An 18,387-nucleotide genomic window follows, 5' to 3' on the forward strand; every position below is an offset into this window, starting at 1 on the left:
AGACTCCAAAATGGTTGAGTCAAAACATGTCACAACATGACATCATCAAGAATAAATCCACATTACAGTTCCATCATGGTGACTAGAAAAATAACCAAGGATAACTGATCAATGACCAAAAATGGTTAAGTCGAGTGTCTCATACATAAGAATCTCAACTATAACAATCAGTAATTACAACCATTACATAGAGCATTCCATCCAATAACCATGGTTGGGTTTATAAAGATCGAGATTAAAAACATCATCATGGTATCACAATCACATAACCCCCAAGCTTCTGGTAGACGTCCTATAACTGGTCAACACTAGTCAACCCAAAACCCAAAACAATAGCATAAAGAATACACAATACAAACACATGTTTTGGTTTTGCTAAATTTACAAACTTCAATTTAAATGTAGAGGTCTCAGTTTATGTTTCCAAGTTTGGAGAATGAATGGAGGAACATTTTGTACATTTTCCTAACACATGTATTATTTTGGATGAATAAAAGTTTTCCATCTTCCAATTATAATCTTTGTTTGAAAACTTCCCCCACCAAACTATCAATTAAACTTCATATACTTTATTTAATAATTTAAAATAATTAAATCTTAATAGTTGCAAATTATTTAAAGAGTTCACCATTATAAAAATGAACCCTTAATATAAATCATTTATCAAATAATAATAATTTAAATTATTAATAACATATTTACATATTATATATATATATATATATATATATATATATATATATATATATATTATTACGTTTTGTAAAATCAAATTAATAATTTTGATTTATACCATATAACATATGAAAATTTAATAACAATGACAGTCAAATTCATATGAATCGACACACATATATAACAGTGTGTACCACCGGTGGTATGCAGGACCCTGCAGTCTTAGGGCTTGTGTTGTCAATGGGTACTGTGTACCCCTACCATCACAGCAATTTTCCATTTGCCGGTATGCGATTTCGATTTTAACAAAGTTTAATGTTTTTCAAAACATTTTTCAATTAATTGTATGATATTCAATTTTTAATTAAATAGATATATATGTATGTGTGTGTGTGTATATATGAAGGTATGTATATGTATATATATGTGTGTGTGTGTGTGTGTGTGTGTGTGTGTGTGTGTGTGTGTGTATACATGTAGAGTTTAAAACATCATTATATATATATATATATATATATATATATATATATATATATATATATATATATATATATATATATATATATATATATATATATAATTGTAGATATATATATGTATATGTGCATGTAGATTCAAAAATATAAACATGTATATACACAGTTTATTTAGAAATTCTAATTTTCAAAATTTTTCTATAAAATTTTAATCTCAAATTTATCCAAATATTAATCTAATGGATTTGGCTACAATTTAAACCCTAGCCCCGTGATCTTTTTAGATCTATGCATATAAGCTTCTCAAATAGTTGTAACTACCCATATTGAGAATGCATACAATTAAAATAGGAAAAATTCTTAAAAGAGATATGGAAGACACGAAGAATATAGGGAATGCAAGATGCAAAAATAGCATAAGTAAAATCACAATAATCTACCCGAATTTTGATGTTAATTCGCTCTTCCTCAGAAAACCCGTAAAGCAAGCCCCTCTCTTCTTCAGAGTTCTCGAGTCCTCCAATGCTCCAATTGCTCTCCAAATGCTATGTCTAAGCTTCTAAGAATGTCTGAATATAATGAGCTCTCAGGAAACACCTAGAATGCTTCTAGAAACAGCTAGAAGGTGTCACAAACTAAGCATTTGTCTTTTTCAACCTTCTAGATGAGTCATAGGGTTGTAGACACCATGTGCTTAATTGATGCACTAACTCCCATGTTGTTGACATATGAGAAATAAAAAGGTGCGTTAACTCCCATGCAAGCTTATAACTCTAATTTACTTTTTATATAATTCCTATTTAAATCTTTATAACTTTCATTTTAATTTTTATAAGTTTTATTATTATTATTTATTTATTACTATATTATTATTTTATTATTATCATTAATTTTTAATTTTTAATTTTTTTTATTTAATTCTTTTTCCTCAATTAATTCTCATTTAATTAATTATAATCAAAATATCAAAGATCATGATATTTTATATTAATTTTCTCTAAAATAATTAATTAATTAATTAAATCTATTTATTAAGACTTAATTAATAGAAAATTCACCATAGACCTCCAAGATAAAATATGAAAACCCATCATAGAGAAATTCACACAAAAGTAGTCTAAAGGGTTAGAAATCATGAAATATGTCATCCGACACATTCGGTGGGTAACATATCCAAATACTTGTCCTACCTCACTAGGACAAATGGTTTAAGCTTTTGAGATTTGGACTTGAGAATTTATCTCCTTTCTCTTATCATTGCGATAGTATAATAGGGTATGCTCATCTTGAAAATTCAGGAAAGTGGATACCCAGTACCTGCAACCTATAGAAAAATCATGCATGTACATACAATATATATAATGCTAAGCTAAATAGGCAATGTCAGAAAGTGGTGCATCTTGTAGATCTCGACTAGCAGGTCACTATGACTCCCTTCCTTAACCATATCAGAAATGCCATACAATATGAACAAACATGCACACCATACACATGCAAGTATGGGTTAAGTATCCATAATAAATCACATGAAATAATAAACCATCTAACTAATCATCAACAATAACTGAAATCAATATAATGATCATCATGCATACATGATATGTAAAGTCTAAATGATCTCATCATGTAACCATTGAATCCATAACATACTGTCTGATAGTCTCAAAACAAAACCACTAATCCATCAATCATAGAACTAGTCTATCATAGTCTGATAATAACAACAAAAATGTCTAGAAAAGATGTGAACAAGGGTAGGCACTACACTCAAACTGTAAAAATTAAACTTAGTGAAATTTTAACATGAATGTTTCCACCATTAAAATTAGAGAGCCAAAGCTCAAAGCTTCTAAACAAACTTCTCAAATGAAATGAATAGAAGAAGAACAATGGATTCAAGAATGCTTGCTTTCTTTCTATTCGACTTTGATTATAAATATTACAAAATCTCAGAGCATTTGACTTCAACCAAAAAATCCTAAAATATCCCTAAACTAGTAAAACTTCAAACTTCATTGAACTTTAAACTTGCAACTTTAATGGCTGGATACAATGGTGCTTGGAGCAATCACTGCTTCAATAGGACAAATCCAACAATAATGAACTAACAGAATGAACAGAGGAAACTCATGCAACTAGAAAGATGACACAAACTTTCTTCTATCTCTGCAACTACTGATCTATTGATCAACTTCTTTCTTCTTTTTCTGCTCTGCAACTCTCTACTAAACTTCTAATCTGTTGAATCACTTGAATGAATCTAAAACATTCCTTTTGTCATACTTTTCCCTCTCTTTCCTGATTTCAAAAATTCACCCACCGTAGTTATTGTTTCTATCTATTATGGACTCCATCAGGTGGTAGGTGGATGTTTGGCTCCAAAGACAAATGGCCATTGCATTTAATATTCCAATAGTTGGGCAGTTATACACTTATTTTGTAGGCTTTTCCTATGCACGCTAGCATTTGTGTTTGTGGGAAGGGATGCACTTCTTTAGTTTTCTTAAAACAACTTTTCTTTGAAAATGGACATGTCACTTCTGGATTAATATATTGCATAGCATTCAGAATTTGATACTCCCATTGTGAATCATATGGTTAGGCATCTTGTATCTAATCTCTGCTAATCAAGGGAATGGGAGCACAACCATTTGATTGCAGGTAACAAACTTTCGTGTAGGTTTTTAGCTCCATTTTGAGTGAATATTGATTCTCACTAGAGATTTATGCCATGGTCTTTTCTATATTGGGTCATCAACGCATAATTTTTATTTTTATTTTCTATGGTAGGACATGGTAGTAAATTAAGGGACCTATCATTTAGATACTAAACATTCAAACTTCAGTTAAGGGAGTTAGTACCAATATTGGATTGCGTGGGCAGTAAAATAACTCTAGCGTTGCTGAAATACTCTTAGTCCTATGGGGGTATCTATGGAGATTAAGAAAATAGGATCAGATGTATGACATTTACATTCAATTGAAAGACTAATTGTTATGTCATCTTTGAAAGACTAACGAGTAAGACTATGATGAAACGGAAGATTAAGAAGGTTAGGTTTAATGCTATGTGATGCCTGATTCTTCTTTTTTTCAATGATTTTCCAAACAAAAGCACATGCTTTGACCATTACATCTGCATTTTTTGGTGATTTTAGACTGATGCAACTTCTGGGTATTCGTAGCTATAGTTTAGTTTTCTTTAAACTTGTAAGCTTTGTGTCATGAAGGTTCTTCACCACTGGGTTTCCCCTTCCTTTGTGTACAATTTTTGTGTGAATAGAGAATTCATTTACTTTCTTACTTTGATTCAAAGACTTTGAATTCGCTGAAACTTTTTGGAGTTCCAGATCATCATGCGTCGCATTTGCGTCGACCCATTGGAGATTTGTAATTATGTTCTCGCTTCTTAGTCATTTCCTTAATCTAAATTAAATTTTTACCAATCTACTGTAGAGTGCTGCAGTAGAGTTTCCTAAATCTGTTTGGAAGCTTAGCCATCATTACCCATCCACGTGTATTGGTATAGTTTCAGGTTTTATTTTATAAAACCAATAAATAAAGAGATCATTCAGAAAAGAGGAAAATAAACCAATGCCGTCAGAACTGAAAAAGTGGGCTTGTATACATGGTTCACATCGTTCCAATGCTGGTAAAAGTCTTCATAAAAAATCAAAAGATTATACTAATTATATGCATATTGAAAATTGAGATAAATTTAAAATACACATTCTATTGAAGTAGACTCCAGAGGTATGCATCAACGTGTGCTTGTGAGCATTTAATTTCTACCCACTTCTTTACTTGTTTCTACTAGTTTATGTGGCACTTTCCTCCATGACGGATCTTATAGCATAGACGAGGTTTATGTGAAGTTGAAAGCCTTTGCAAAAATGGTTTTGTTTGTGAAATTTTTTTTTACAAAGCATGGTTGCAAAGACATTGGGGGCATGATTTGATGTTGCATTTTCGAAGAAACTTCAGAATATTTTTTAACAATGTATCGAAAGAAGGTGCATTATGCATCATTTAAATAAAATATAATACTAAGCCTTTCGCTGAGTTAGCTTCTGTTGCAATCATAGATCCTCGTACATGAACAATACCTTCACATCTGCACTTACTTTGGGAGTTTCTTGACTAAACTAAATATATGATCATTGTAGAACCTTTTTCCAAGTACAGTTATGAATTTCTTTAAGTATTCCTAAATCAGAACCTTGTTAAATTTCCCATTGAACATTATTCATCCGGATATTGACTTCACCAAACAAACATCATGGATCATATTAGCAGTAACAAATAAATAAAACATAAGTTTGTAGAGGCTTTCGCTAAAACTATCTGCGGTCAATCAGTAAACTGGACAATTTTAGGGGTTGAATGTCTGTGGTTGATCACTAAACAGGTCAATTTTACAGGCTAAATTGGCACCAGAATTAGGACAATTTTAACAATTGATAGTAAAATAGCACCAGAATATGCATGTGACCATTTTTAAAAATATGGCAAACTCTTATATATAATCTTTTTCCTTCCGCAGAAATAGTATTTCCGCAATTGATTGTATATATTTGAATCAATATATCTGATAATATCATTGGAAAAAGTAGAGAGAAGATTTGTATTTCAGTTATCTACAAATCACTGTGCCTCTTTCGCAGATTATGTCTATAGTAATTAATTCAATTCTTCAATAATAGAGGGCAGTGATAGAAACTTCTATTGTCTCAAACTATACATTTCCAGCTACTTTAATCTCCACTTGTAATCCTATTGCTTTTATATGTTGCGGGAATAACAAAAACATGCAACAAGAAAAACAAAAACAACAAAAAGGCTCAAACAATCAGTATCAAATACATTTTGCTAGTTTCCTTATCATGAAAAGAACTTGAAGCAATTTTATCTTCAGGGATAATTTACAGCTATTGACTGGAATGCGGGTCTGGAATTTGATGGCTCTATTGGCCATTTTTGCACTTTTGAACTGTATACGACGTATGATTTGATAGGCTGTTTTTTTTATAGAATCATCAATATCACAAGTAAATTTATTACTAAACCATCAATAGATCACTTAGTATTATATTTAATATTATACATAAATGTGATTTCATAATAGATATAATATATATGTATAATTCAAATATATATTTTTTATGTGATAGATGTTTCTAATTTTTTCTTTATGTTTAGTTATGTTTCTGTTTTGATGAATGCATATTTATATTAAATTAGAATCTTATTAAAATACAATATAATAAATTTAGAAATTTATTTTTAAAAGTATAAAATATAAAAATCTCTTAAAGTAACATACATGAACTTAGAAACTTATTCTTTCATAATTTTGTATCTAGTACTGATTTATAATTACAAGTTATTCATAGAGAATTTTGTATATATTACTAATTAATATTATTATTTTCTAATTTATAGAATATTTAAATTTAAAATAAAATTTGACAATCATTTTTTTAATTAAAATGTAGAATGAAAGGCATGAAAATTTTTTAGCCATCATAAAAAAATCATATGATAGGCAGGGGTGACTATCAAATTCTAGGCCTCTTGGAATGCTCTCTTATATTTTCCTTGTTATGTCCCAGTTTGTAATTTTTCAAAGTGAAATTTCTTGCTTAATAACTAATTGATGCAGGTAGATTTATACGTTGTTAATATATGCATCAATTTCCTTTAATGTATCTAATCGGCTACTACATTTGAGATAATCCAATACACATTACTATATTATCTAGTAGTGCCAGTGGTGATTGTGTATGCTTGGACATTTAATATCATCATTTTTGCTTCAGGATTCGTCATATCCCTATGTTGCTAACATACATGCCTTTGAGTCATTTTGTTTCCTATAAATGCCTTCCTATTTTTTATGCTTATCATTTTCAAAGTGTTGGTAAACAGATTTGTCACTATGATAGTTACTTCTAAAACTAACACTATTCGCCCTATGAACAGTGGCAACTATTCGAATAGTTGGAGAGATTGAAAATAAACATCACCAGATTACAATCTTCCTCTATGTTTGAGAGGGGCAACTCTCTCATAAGATAATTTTTTTATTTTTCAACATAAATGAATTAAATCTTAAAGGTTAGAGAGAAAGCTAATAACAACGAGTGCACCAAATGACTTCATATCTTTCTTGAATAACTTAAACCGCTAATAAGAGTGATCAAGAACTATGCTTGAAGCCTAGCATTAGCTTAGTGATGATTCAATCATTCACTAACATCTACACCATACCATGAGAACATTAATTAAAACCAAAATCAACACCCAAATAGTTCAGTGTTTCAACAAAAGAGAATACAAAATGCATGTTCCTTTATTTCTTTGCACCAAGAGCATAAGAAGAAACTGACTACAAAGACAACCTCTATACATACTTTCCAAAAATTGTCTATCATCGAGAACATAAGTGTTCGCTTATTCCAAAACCCAAAAAGACCCTTGTTACATTGAGGTTCATAAATTTATAGCTATTCAAGCATAACCAACTTTTTAGGTTCGTAGCTACCTCAAAAGTTAGAGTTTGGAATTTTGTGTGCATTTGAAAATTGACTCTAACTCCAACTCATATGTAGCAAAACTCTATATCATAACTCTAGTTACAATAAGTGGCATGTTCACTTTTACATAATAAGTAACATATGACTACACACTTTGCACAAAAATAGAAAAGTTAATTTATGCTAAGTCACATACTTCATCTCTCAATACAAAATATTGTAGATTCTCCAACAACAAACCTCTTTAGAAATGCACTCTTAAATTGTATCATTGTGGTTATCCCTTTTAATAGAAAATTGCATAACCCTTTCATGAGGATCCTTTGATCCACTTGAGCAACTTTATGACAATCTCCAATATAATTCCCCATTTCTGCCCAAACAGATAAGTTAATATGCAACCACTTAAAGAAGAAGTACTGTGCCAACATCATTAATAATGGCCTTAGGAAATGATAGCTTGCTTAATGAATTTCTTCACAACTGTACTTCCAACCATGCACCAATCCAATAAGCTATATGACCCTTTGAGGTTGTCACTTTAAAAACTCACAAAAGAGTACTAGATAAGTTGATGAATCAACTTTGTATGCACCTTGTCATTACCATGGTACTGAGTTCATATTCCCATTCTATTGGGTAGATGAAAAAGCTCATTTCTAGATGAAGGGAGATTGGGTTTTACCATTTCTTGCATACAAATTAATCAAAGAATACAAGATTATATGGAACTTCTATGCGTAGATCACACACTTCCCATACTAAGATATTGTGAGCTCAAGTGATGTAATTGTTTCATCAAGCTTTTCTTTACAATGATGCCCACTTCATTTCAAGTAAATTTTCTCTTTATATCTTTGATCTTCCAAACTTTGTTGGATGCTTGATGAGTGGTCATCCAAACTCTTCCATGCTCATTTTGCCAAACATGTAACGAGAAATCTAGCCAAGCCCATTCATTATAGATTCATCAAATGAATATGAAATTTTGTGGAACAGTTGGGTACATATGAAAATTCCACATTCTATATGCATGTCTATGTAAGCATTGAGCTCCATGAGGCAACAGATGATGGGCAATAAATCATGTTCCTTCTACTATCATAGGTTGAGTTAGTCCATTTCACATGCATGTAGGATATCCTAGACTTGGGTGTTTAGCCTTGAGATTTATTGTCATATTTCCTTTTCACCATGGCTTAAGGAATTCATTTGACTCTCCTAGTAGTGATTTTCTACTCCATGATCATAACTTCAGATAGCACATATGATATTCACCAACGTAATTTGGTTGGGAATATGGAAGAGTTACTAGGAGGCATTATGATGAATAGTTCATGTGCTTGGTTTGTCTTCTTCCATACTCGCATTGTAAATGGAGAGGCATAATGTATGAGAGCATTAGATTGAGCACTTGATTAGAGATGTTGTGGATGCTTGCTTTGGCCTATGGCTCATCTCTCTAATGTTCCTGGCAACACTCACATGAAACAACCTCTTTGCAAGACATTTAGTCAAGTAGTTTACACCTTATCTATGATTTTGAATTCTTATGCATGTCTATGGCATTGTCACATGATCTCCATCTTCAATCTGTAGCAACGGTGTGGACATTTGAGAAAAAAATTCATATGTGGAATTGAAAAATTAGTTTGCAAGCCATTTCAAAATGTTTGAGATCATTTTACTATTGACTTTCGGTTCCACATCATGCATTTGGATGATATTAAACTCTACTCATCACTATCCACTGCATTTTATTAATCAAAAAAATATTGCACTTCATTTACCAATCTCTATGAATCACAATCACCTTCATGGGAGAGCTAGGAAAACACTATTTCATCTTAATTGGCTGCTTGCATGTGATTGACTCTTTACCATTTGAGATGACACATTTTTGCATATGATTTATGTTTGCATTCAATGACATGGAGTCAAATAGTTTGGGGTATCATATGCCAATTTTTCATTATGAAATGAGATTCACTTCCCTCTCAACATTATCATATGTTCTGCATGTGAGTGTTAAATTCGTGCATTTCTATACATTGCATCATGTAATTACCCCATGTAAGCATACTAAGATTTCACTGGCGGTAATTTTTCAAATAATTTGCTACATCCTTGTTTATGTTTTCACATTGAGCCTTTCTGGGTTTCATCTTTACACCTAGTGCCTGGATTGCTTGAAATCATTATGTCAAAGAGTCACTTGCCTTTCCTGTCATCTCTATACTGCAACTTCTGAAATATCTGATTGCATATTTTTCTTTTAAAATATGGTTACTCTCCATGAATCGAGGATTATATGAAAACCAACCCTTCCTAGCTTTGGTTTTTTTGAATGATTATCCTCATGTCCTCCATAATTGATGCTCATGAGATGGCCAACACTTTGAAAAATTTGGTCAAATAATTGGAACACAATATATGCTCCCCAGTTTATGCAATTTCAAAAGACCTTCGAGCAAATATTTTGAATGCGTCAACTTTCCTGTAAAACTACTATGAGATTCCAAGCATCGATGAAAATACACATTGATAAAGAATAGAATTCATGCTAACTTCAAACTCAGCATGACCAACCTATGAGTGCCAAATGATACCTATACAATTTGTAAGGATGACCTTCCTATAGATAAAACTCATCTTTCAAATTACTGTGATTATTTTAAAGTTGGAGTTTGTTTTGGAAAGTTGATTTTAGGATTAGGTTAAAATGTTAGAGTGCATAATGAGAGAGTATTTTAGTATGTAGAGAGAGGTAGTACATGGAGAGAGAGTTTTTGTGTGAGAAGTCAACTCAAACCTGAACTTCTCTTTAGAAGTTTTGGTACGTAGAGAGAGGTAGTATAGGGAGAGAAAATGTTTTGAAAAGTGAGAAAAATAATCTCTTTCTCTCTTCATCTCTTCCAAATTAATTAAACTAAATCCCTCAAAAAATATCCAGGTAACACAAATCATAGAATATTTTTGGTGTGTAAAAAAATTTGGTTCATCTACTTAAACACATGCATATTCAGACCACACTATGTGGCATGCAGATGATTGTCTTAAGCCTTGATAATTATCATGCCTTCAAAAAATTTACCATCATATTCTTATCACCAATTCTATTCAAATGAGTTTCCAAACTTCTTGTTTATGGTATCATTGTTCTTTGGCATTAAGAGTACTCCTATGCTATTGTGTTTATAGTATCAATTTAAGGACTGATATATTTTCTTCATTTAAAAGTGGCATATGCAGCTTACTTTAAAGATAATTGATACTAATATAATTATTCTATCATGTACAATATTACTCTTTGAAAAAAAAAAAGTTGTTCGTGTCTATTGCCCAGATATCAAAATTTGCTTCAATCCTCACCTTTCTAAACTATGGTTACTTTCAGAATAAACCTCATTTCAAACATTAAAATGGTCAATTTTCCTAGGATTTTTTGGGATATTTTTCCCTTTAAGTATCTTTGACTTGTTTCTAGCTCCATCGAACACTTCAATTTTTAAAATCCTATTCCCAAGTCAAAAATTCTAGCAGGTTAATGGTAGGAACCAAAATACGTATTTTCAACTTGATCATTAACCATTAACCTCTAAAAATGTTAAGGTCAATTGCCAAAATATGTATTTCACTTCAAAATCTTAATGATTAACATCACTATCAAAAGGTTAAGATAAGTTTGCAAAATTAACCTATTAAAATGGTTAAGGTTTGTGGGTCAAAACATGTTTTCTGAACAATATCATTAGCCATTAACCTTTTTTAAAAAGAGGTTAATGTTTGAATCCAAAATACATGTTTCTAAGATGGTTATTAACCTCTTTTCTCAAAATGTGAAAGATTCTATATGTGTTTCAAATTGAGTAAATTATTCAAATGCCTCTAATTGCAGCATGTTGTTCCATGCTATCGAAGGAGAGCCAAAAGGGGAATGTCTTGCTCCAGATAGTTATTAGAAAATTCCTCAATGTTTGTACTTTGTAAGGATCCTACTGAAGTAGGAGGAAATCTAATTACCCATTATGGTTTGACTCTACAAGATATCTTATTTGGATCGAAGCCTATAAAGATTGGTTGGAGATGACGGAACGTAAGAGTGACAATTAGAGTAATTATTGTTCCTGTGCAAATTGTGAAGGATGCTCCTGAGAAGAAAATTATTACCAAGTAAAGAAGGGTTGTTGTTATTGGAATGGGTGTGGTTACTTCCCTTGGTCATGATCTAGATACTTTCTACAACAATCTTCTTCAAGGGAAAAGTGGTGTCAATGAAATCAAGAACTTTGACTGCAAGGATTTTCAAACTAAAACAGAAGGTGAAATACAATCAATTTTAATAGTTGGTTGGGTTGCACCCAAACTATGAAAATGAATGGATAAATCTATGTTTTGCATGCTCATTGCTGGAAAGAAAGAATTGGCAATGGGTGGAACAAAGGTGTTCAATGATGCAATAGAAGCACTAAGCATTTCTCACAGGGAAATGAACCCATTCTGTGTACCTTTTGCAGCAACAAATATGGGATTTGAAATTATGGCAATGGATCTGGAATAGATGGGTCCAAACTATTCTATATCTACTACTTCTGCAACAAGCAATTTCTATCTCATGACTTTTGCAAATCATATAATTCAAGGAGGAGCTAATTACACATTCTCTAGTGGTTTGGATGCTACAATTATTCCAACTGGTCTTTGGGGATTTGTAGCTTACAATACATTATTAGAAAGAAACAATGATCCCACTAAAGTATCACAACCATGGGATGCAGATTGCAATGGATTTGCCACCTGAGGAGGGAGCTCTTCAATAAAGTTCATCTGGATTTAATGTTCCATCATGATACACATTGAATATGAAAAAGTGGTAGCATTGAAGAAGGTACAATACAACAATTTGATAGCATCAATACCATTTCAGTGAAATTTGAGTGGATTTCCTCAAAGAGTAAATTATTTGGATGCATTACTAGTTTCTCTTTAGGTGAAATAGTTAGTCTCATAAGAGTAATTGTCATGTCCTGAAAGGATTTTGAAATAGTTGCAAAGTGTCTTCAATGTACACAAACCTTGAAGCCATAACAGGGCTCTATAAATTCCTCATCCTTCATGTGATATAATGGTTTTCACCTTCTATCTCTCTAATCAATGATCTTTATCATTTTTGGTTAACGATTGTAGAGGTTAATTAACACCTCCAAAATTACATATTTTGGAGGTAGTTATTAACCATGAAGAGGTAGTTCTTAACATATGTGTCTATATAAGGAGTCAGTTTTTTCGTTGTAAAGGACTTTTTTTAGATTTGGAAATAAGGGGCCACTATGTTGAAGTTTTGGTAGCAAGACATTTTTTTGGAAAGTGTGTACAGATCTTGTTCTTGTGATTAGAACTTTCTTTTATGTTCTTGGTCCAAAGAAATAAAAAGGAAACACATTCTAATTTCTCTTTCTACATATCTAAAATTTGAAATTTTGATTCTTTCTTTGTAATGTGTATTTTCATGGTATTATGCAAATGTTCATGAAATTATTGAATCAACATTGTGCTAATAGTAGCCTTCAAGAATGGATCTTGATTATTGTTATTAATAGTTTATGTTAATTCAAGAAAGTTGTGAAGTCATGTGTGCATATGCCATCATGAGCTTTCTCATATTTTAAAGTTTGATTTCATCTTTATTCAAAAAACATCAAAAATATATTCATATGAGGGTGTTGCCCCTCTAAATGTAGAGGAAGACTGCATATCAAGGGCATATCCAACTGTTTGAAAAATTAATTTGGCACAAACTGGATTGGGCTAAATGATGTATTTTGTAAGTGAAAATTTTGTTTCCCAATAGATTTTTGATGACTATACTAGGGACCAAAACCAGAAAGATTAATCAGTCACTTGTAATGAAACAACATGGTATTGCCACATGAGAACATTTTTCTTGTTCTCCAACCAAACCTCAACTTCCAAGACACCTAGGAAGATATTATTTTAGACTTGAACACACTATCCTAGAGGTGTAGATGAAGTGCTCAACAATATCATCAAGTAAATCAATTTATAGAAGAAGAAGAAGAATTTAGGGAAATCTTGCGACGAGATCCTATTGGTCAAGACGTTGTAGTCATTGAAAGAATAGTTGTTATTCCAAGAAGGAAAAGGCAAAATCTTGGTCACATCCAAGGTCAAGTAATTAGTAATCAATAAGTTAGTAGATAAAGGTACCTTCCCTTGAATGAAGGTTGGTGAATATTGAAAAGGTTAAATTATTGGTGACTCTATCTAAGGTTCGAATTCAAAACATGGTTTGGTACAAAGGGAAAGTGGAAAGTGATATTGATAGTGACAGTGATGAGGAATGCTTTTCAAACATAAAGAAACAAATTCCTACTGACCCTCTATAGGTAAATTTCTAGAAGAATTTCTATTGTAGCAGTAAGGTAGATCCTAGAATGGTTCATCTTTACTTGCTGCAAATTTTTCAAAAGATTGAAGAAGATGATGGAAAGGATTATGGATTTCTTTCTCATGATCATGATTCTTTATTTGGAAAAGTTTTAACATATAAAGATAAAGGTCTCTTCCCAAGATGCCTTTCCTCCAAATTAACAATGAAGAATAATGAGAATGTCTCTCATTCACCTGTATCTCAAAAAAGTTAGATTTTCATCGATCGTAAGCAAGGTAGCTTCTTGAAGAGTTTCTATGGTTTTTGGAGACTAGATCCCAAAAAGATCCATCCATCTTTGGTCCAAACTTTGCAAAAGATAAATGAATGAAATGGTAAAGATAATTAGTTTTTCTCTTACAATCCCAAATCATTTTTAGAAAGAATTTCCACATGCTATTATAAAGGAAGAACTTGATCAGAAAAGTAATTCATGTGAATCCAAGATGGATAATGGTTGTAGAAAATGTAGCCCAATGCTTGCACCCATTTCTCATAAAAATCATGGTTCCATTGATCCTAATCAAGTTGAATTTTTAAAATTCTTCTATTGCAATGCATGCCTAGATCCTAACAAAGTACATCATTCTTTACGTCAAATGTTACAAGAACTTGAGAAAGAAGAGCCATGCAAGAATTATTTTCTTGGTAGTAGAACGTCTCCCCATCCAAATGTTAGAAAGGACTCATTTAAATCTTTGTGCATGAAAGAAGATGGAGATTCTATGTCTAATCATGGAGAGGGTCGAGAAATGGAATCTATACTAGAGGAAGGGTTTTCTAATGTATCAAAGCATCACTATGAGGCTCTCAATACCTAGGAGAATTTATTCAATCATCTCAATCCTAATTAGAAAGAAAAAAGGAATTTCAAATGATTCTTGAGGTACACAACATATGATTAAAGATGAGTGAAATGTGGATCAAGGTGAATTTCATACTACTTTTATTCCTACTTGGTTCCTTGATGCTTCGAATGATGACTTCCTATGTGGAGAAGATCTTCTTGTTCATCCTTCCATGATCATTCAAACTGAAAAATTTATTCACAACATCAATTCTTCAGATGTTATGGCACAATTTGAAAACATTACCACTGATGAGCAAATAACCTCAAGTGAAATCTTGTAGACATCTTCGTTCACTCCTAAGATTGAAGTCTTTAATTTTGAGGATGTTGAGGTTTTTTTAGAAAGTGGTATGATCATCACAAGAGTAGAAGATCATTTTCAACAAAAAGATGATGAGCTGTCAAGAAATCCTTTTCAAGGTTGTATGCAATTGAAATATGAAGCTTTCCCATTTTGTGAAGATGGTCATCAAGAAGAATCCATGAACCAAGTTTGTGAAAATATTGATGAAAATTTAATAATAGGTATAATGGAAATGGGAATTAAAGATATACTTCAAGTAAGAGAAGATGAAACATCAAGCTCTCACTCTTCCTCATACATGAAACCTAAATTTGAAGAATTCAAGATCATAGGTGGAGACAACAATAAAGAAAACATTGTGATGGTATCTTGTACTAGAGAAGTACTTGGTCTTGAAGAAGTGTGTTGTGACCTAATGATTGAAAAATGTGAATATTAAGGCATAGATGATACTCTTTTAAAAGAATTTCTCTTACATAAATATCAATTGATGATCAATGCTCATGATTAGATAGACTTAGCAGAGGGTGTGCAAACCAAAATTGAAAAGATGATTGTTTCTTCTTTGAGTGATCTCAAGGGAAACGAGGAAGAAATACACAATGTGAAGATCCAATGTGGCAAGGATGTGCATTGATATTGGAATATTTTCATAGAGGATACAAACATAATTGTTCCCATGAAAAAGAAAGAGTGTTTGGTGTCAGAAATAAGTTTAGGAATTTATGATGATCAATAACTAAAATTTCAAGTAGAAGGCTTGTCAAGTGGGGAAAAGTATCATAAATGCATTCAGGAACAAGAGAACCATATACTTTAACTATTTCAAAATAAAGCCATGAATGGCATGCAAGATGAAGCAGAGTTGATTCTAAATTCAGAGATTTTTGATGAGACATGGTTATTTGGATAAATTACATGTTCAAATGATGTGAGGAATACTAGGAATCTTAGAATTGGAATTCAAAGAGTGAACTTATATGTGAGTCCACAAGAACTTGAAAGTTGCCACATGTTAGCACACCATAGTATTTATTTCCCCCAGCTAGTAAATGGATTTGCATGATTATACCTTGATTCACTAGAGGCAGGGAAACCTAAATTGTACATAGTCTAGTTAGGAGTTTTTGTTGTATTGTTTTGTTGCACCTAGTCTTCCTTTTTGTTGTCTCATTCTTGGTGTTTGTTCCCTCTTGGTTCGCCATGCGTCTCTATAGACTAATGGATAAGGTATTGTTCTAGTTATTCTAGATTCAAGCTTCATCCTTTTCAGTCCTTGTCCCTAGTTAGAGCTAGTTGTTGTTCAGATATCAAAATTTTCCTTGATCCCTGCCTTTTTGAGCTATGGTTATTTTCAAAATAAACCTCATTTTCAATGTTAAAATGGTCACTATCCCTCGGATTTTTTGAGATATTCTGCCCTTCAAGTATCCTTGGCTTGGTTTTTCTTTGTCAAGCACTTCAAACTTTTAAAATCTAGTTCTTGAGTCAAAAATTCTCCTAGGCTAATGGAGAGAACCAAATTACATATTTTCAACTTGATTGACATCTAAAATGGTTAAGATCGATTGCAAAAATACATATTTCACTTCAAACCCTTACCCATTAACCTCTCTATCAAAAGGTTAAGATAAGTTTGCAAAATTAACCTTTTAAAAAGGTTAAGGTTTGGGGGTAAAAAAATGTATTCTAAACCAAATAATTAACCATTAAACTTTTCAAAAAAGAGGTTATTGTTCGTGTCCAAAATACATATTTCTAAGATTGTTATTAACCTCTTTGATCAAAAGGTGAAAGATTATATATGTCGTTCAAATTGAGTAAATTATTCAAATGCCTCTAACCAAAGCATGTTGTTCTACCAAGGTCTAGAGATGCTATGGAATTAGAGCCAAAAGGGGGATATCTTGCTCTAAACAGTTATCAACAAATTCCTCAATGTCTGTACTTTGTAAGGATCATACCAAAGTATGAGAAAATCTGATTACTTACTATGGTTTGACTCTACAAGATAGCTTATTTTGATCCAAGCCTATAATGATTGGTTGGAGATGGTGGAAAATAAGAGCAATAGGTAGAGTAATGGTTTTTGTTATGCAAACTATGAAGGATGATCCTGAGAATAAAATTATTACCAAGAAAATAAGGGTTTTCATGACTGGAGTGTGGTTACTTCCCTTGGTCATGATCGAAATATGTTCTACAACAATCTTCTTCATGGGAAAAGTGGCATCAGTGAAATCAAGAGCTTTGATTGCAAGGATTTTCCAACTAAAATAGCATGTGAAATACAATAATTTTTTATAGATGGTTAAATTGCACCCAAACTATCAAAGAAAATAGATAAATCTATGCTTTACATGCTTATTATTGGAAAGAAAGCATTGACAATGTGTGGAATGAAGTTGTTCAATGATGTAGTATAAGCACTAAGGATTTCTTACAAGAAAATGAATCCATTCTATTTACCTTTTGCAACAACAAATATGGGATCTACAATGATGGTAATAGATCTAGGATGGATGGGTCCAAACTATTCTATATCTACTACTTGTGCAATAAGCAATTTCTATCCCATAGCTGCTACAAATCACATCATTTGAGGAGGAGCATATTGCATGTTCTCTAGTGGTTCTAATGTTGTAATTATTCCAATTGGTCTTTGGGGATTTGTTGCTTGTAGAGCATTATCAGAAAGAAAAGATGATCCCACTAAAGCATCACAATCATGGGATGTAGATCGTGATGGATTTGCCACTTGAGGAGGGAGCTATTCAATAAAGTTCATCTAAATTTAATGTTCCATAATGATACACATTGAGGATGAAAGACTGATAGGATTGAAGAAGGTACAATATAACAATTTGATAGCATTAATAATATTTTAGTGAAATTTGAGTGGATTTCTTCAAAGAGTAAATTATTTGGATGCATTATTACTTTCTCTTCAAGTGAAATATTCGGTCCTATAAGGGTAATTGTCAAGTCCAGAAAGGATTGTGAAATAATTGCAAAGTGTCTTCAATTACATATATCTTGGAGCCATAATAAGGCTCTATAGACACCTTATACTTCATGTGATGTAATGGTTTTCA

The 18,387-nt window shown here is 31.9% G+C and overlaps 1 pseudogene; it reads left to right on the forward strand.

Annotated features, from left to right (window-relative positions):
- The first annotated feature begins 879 nt into the window (after window positions 1-879).
- On the forward strand, window positions 880-18,054 carry LOC149547272 (3-oxoacyl-[acyl-carrier-protein] synthase II, chloroplastic pseudogene; annotated as a pseudogene).
- The last annotated feature ends 333 nt before the right edge of the window (window positions 18,055-18,387 follow it).

Source organism: Cupressus sempervirens, chromosome 7, assembly GCF_028749045.1.
Source record: "Cupressus sempervirens isolate cs-2001-9-10 chromosome 7, ASM2874904v1, whole genome shotgun sequence".
NCBI classification, from domain to species: domain Eukaryota; kingdom Viridiplantae; phylum Streptophyta; class Pinopsida; order Cupressales; family Cupressaceae; genus Cupressus; species Cupressus sempervirens.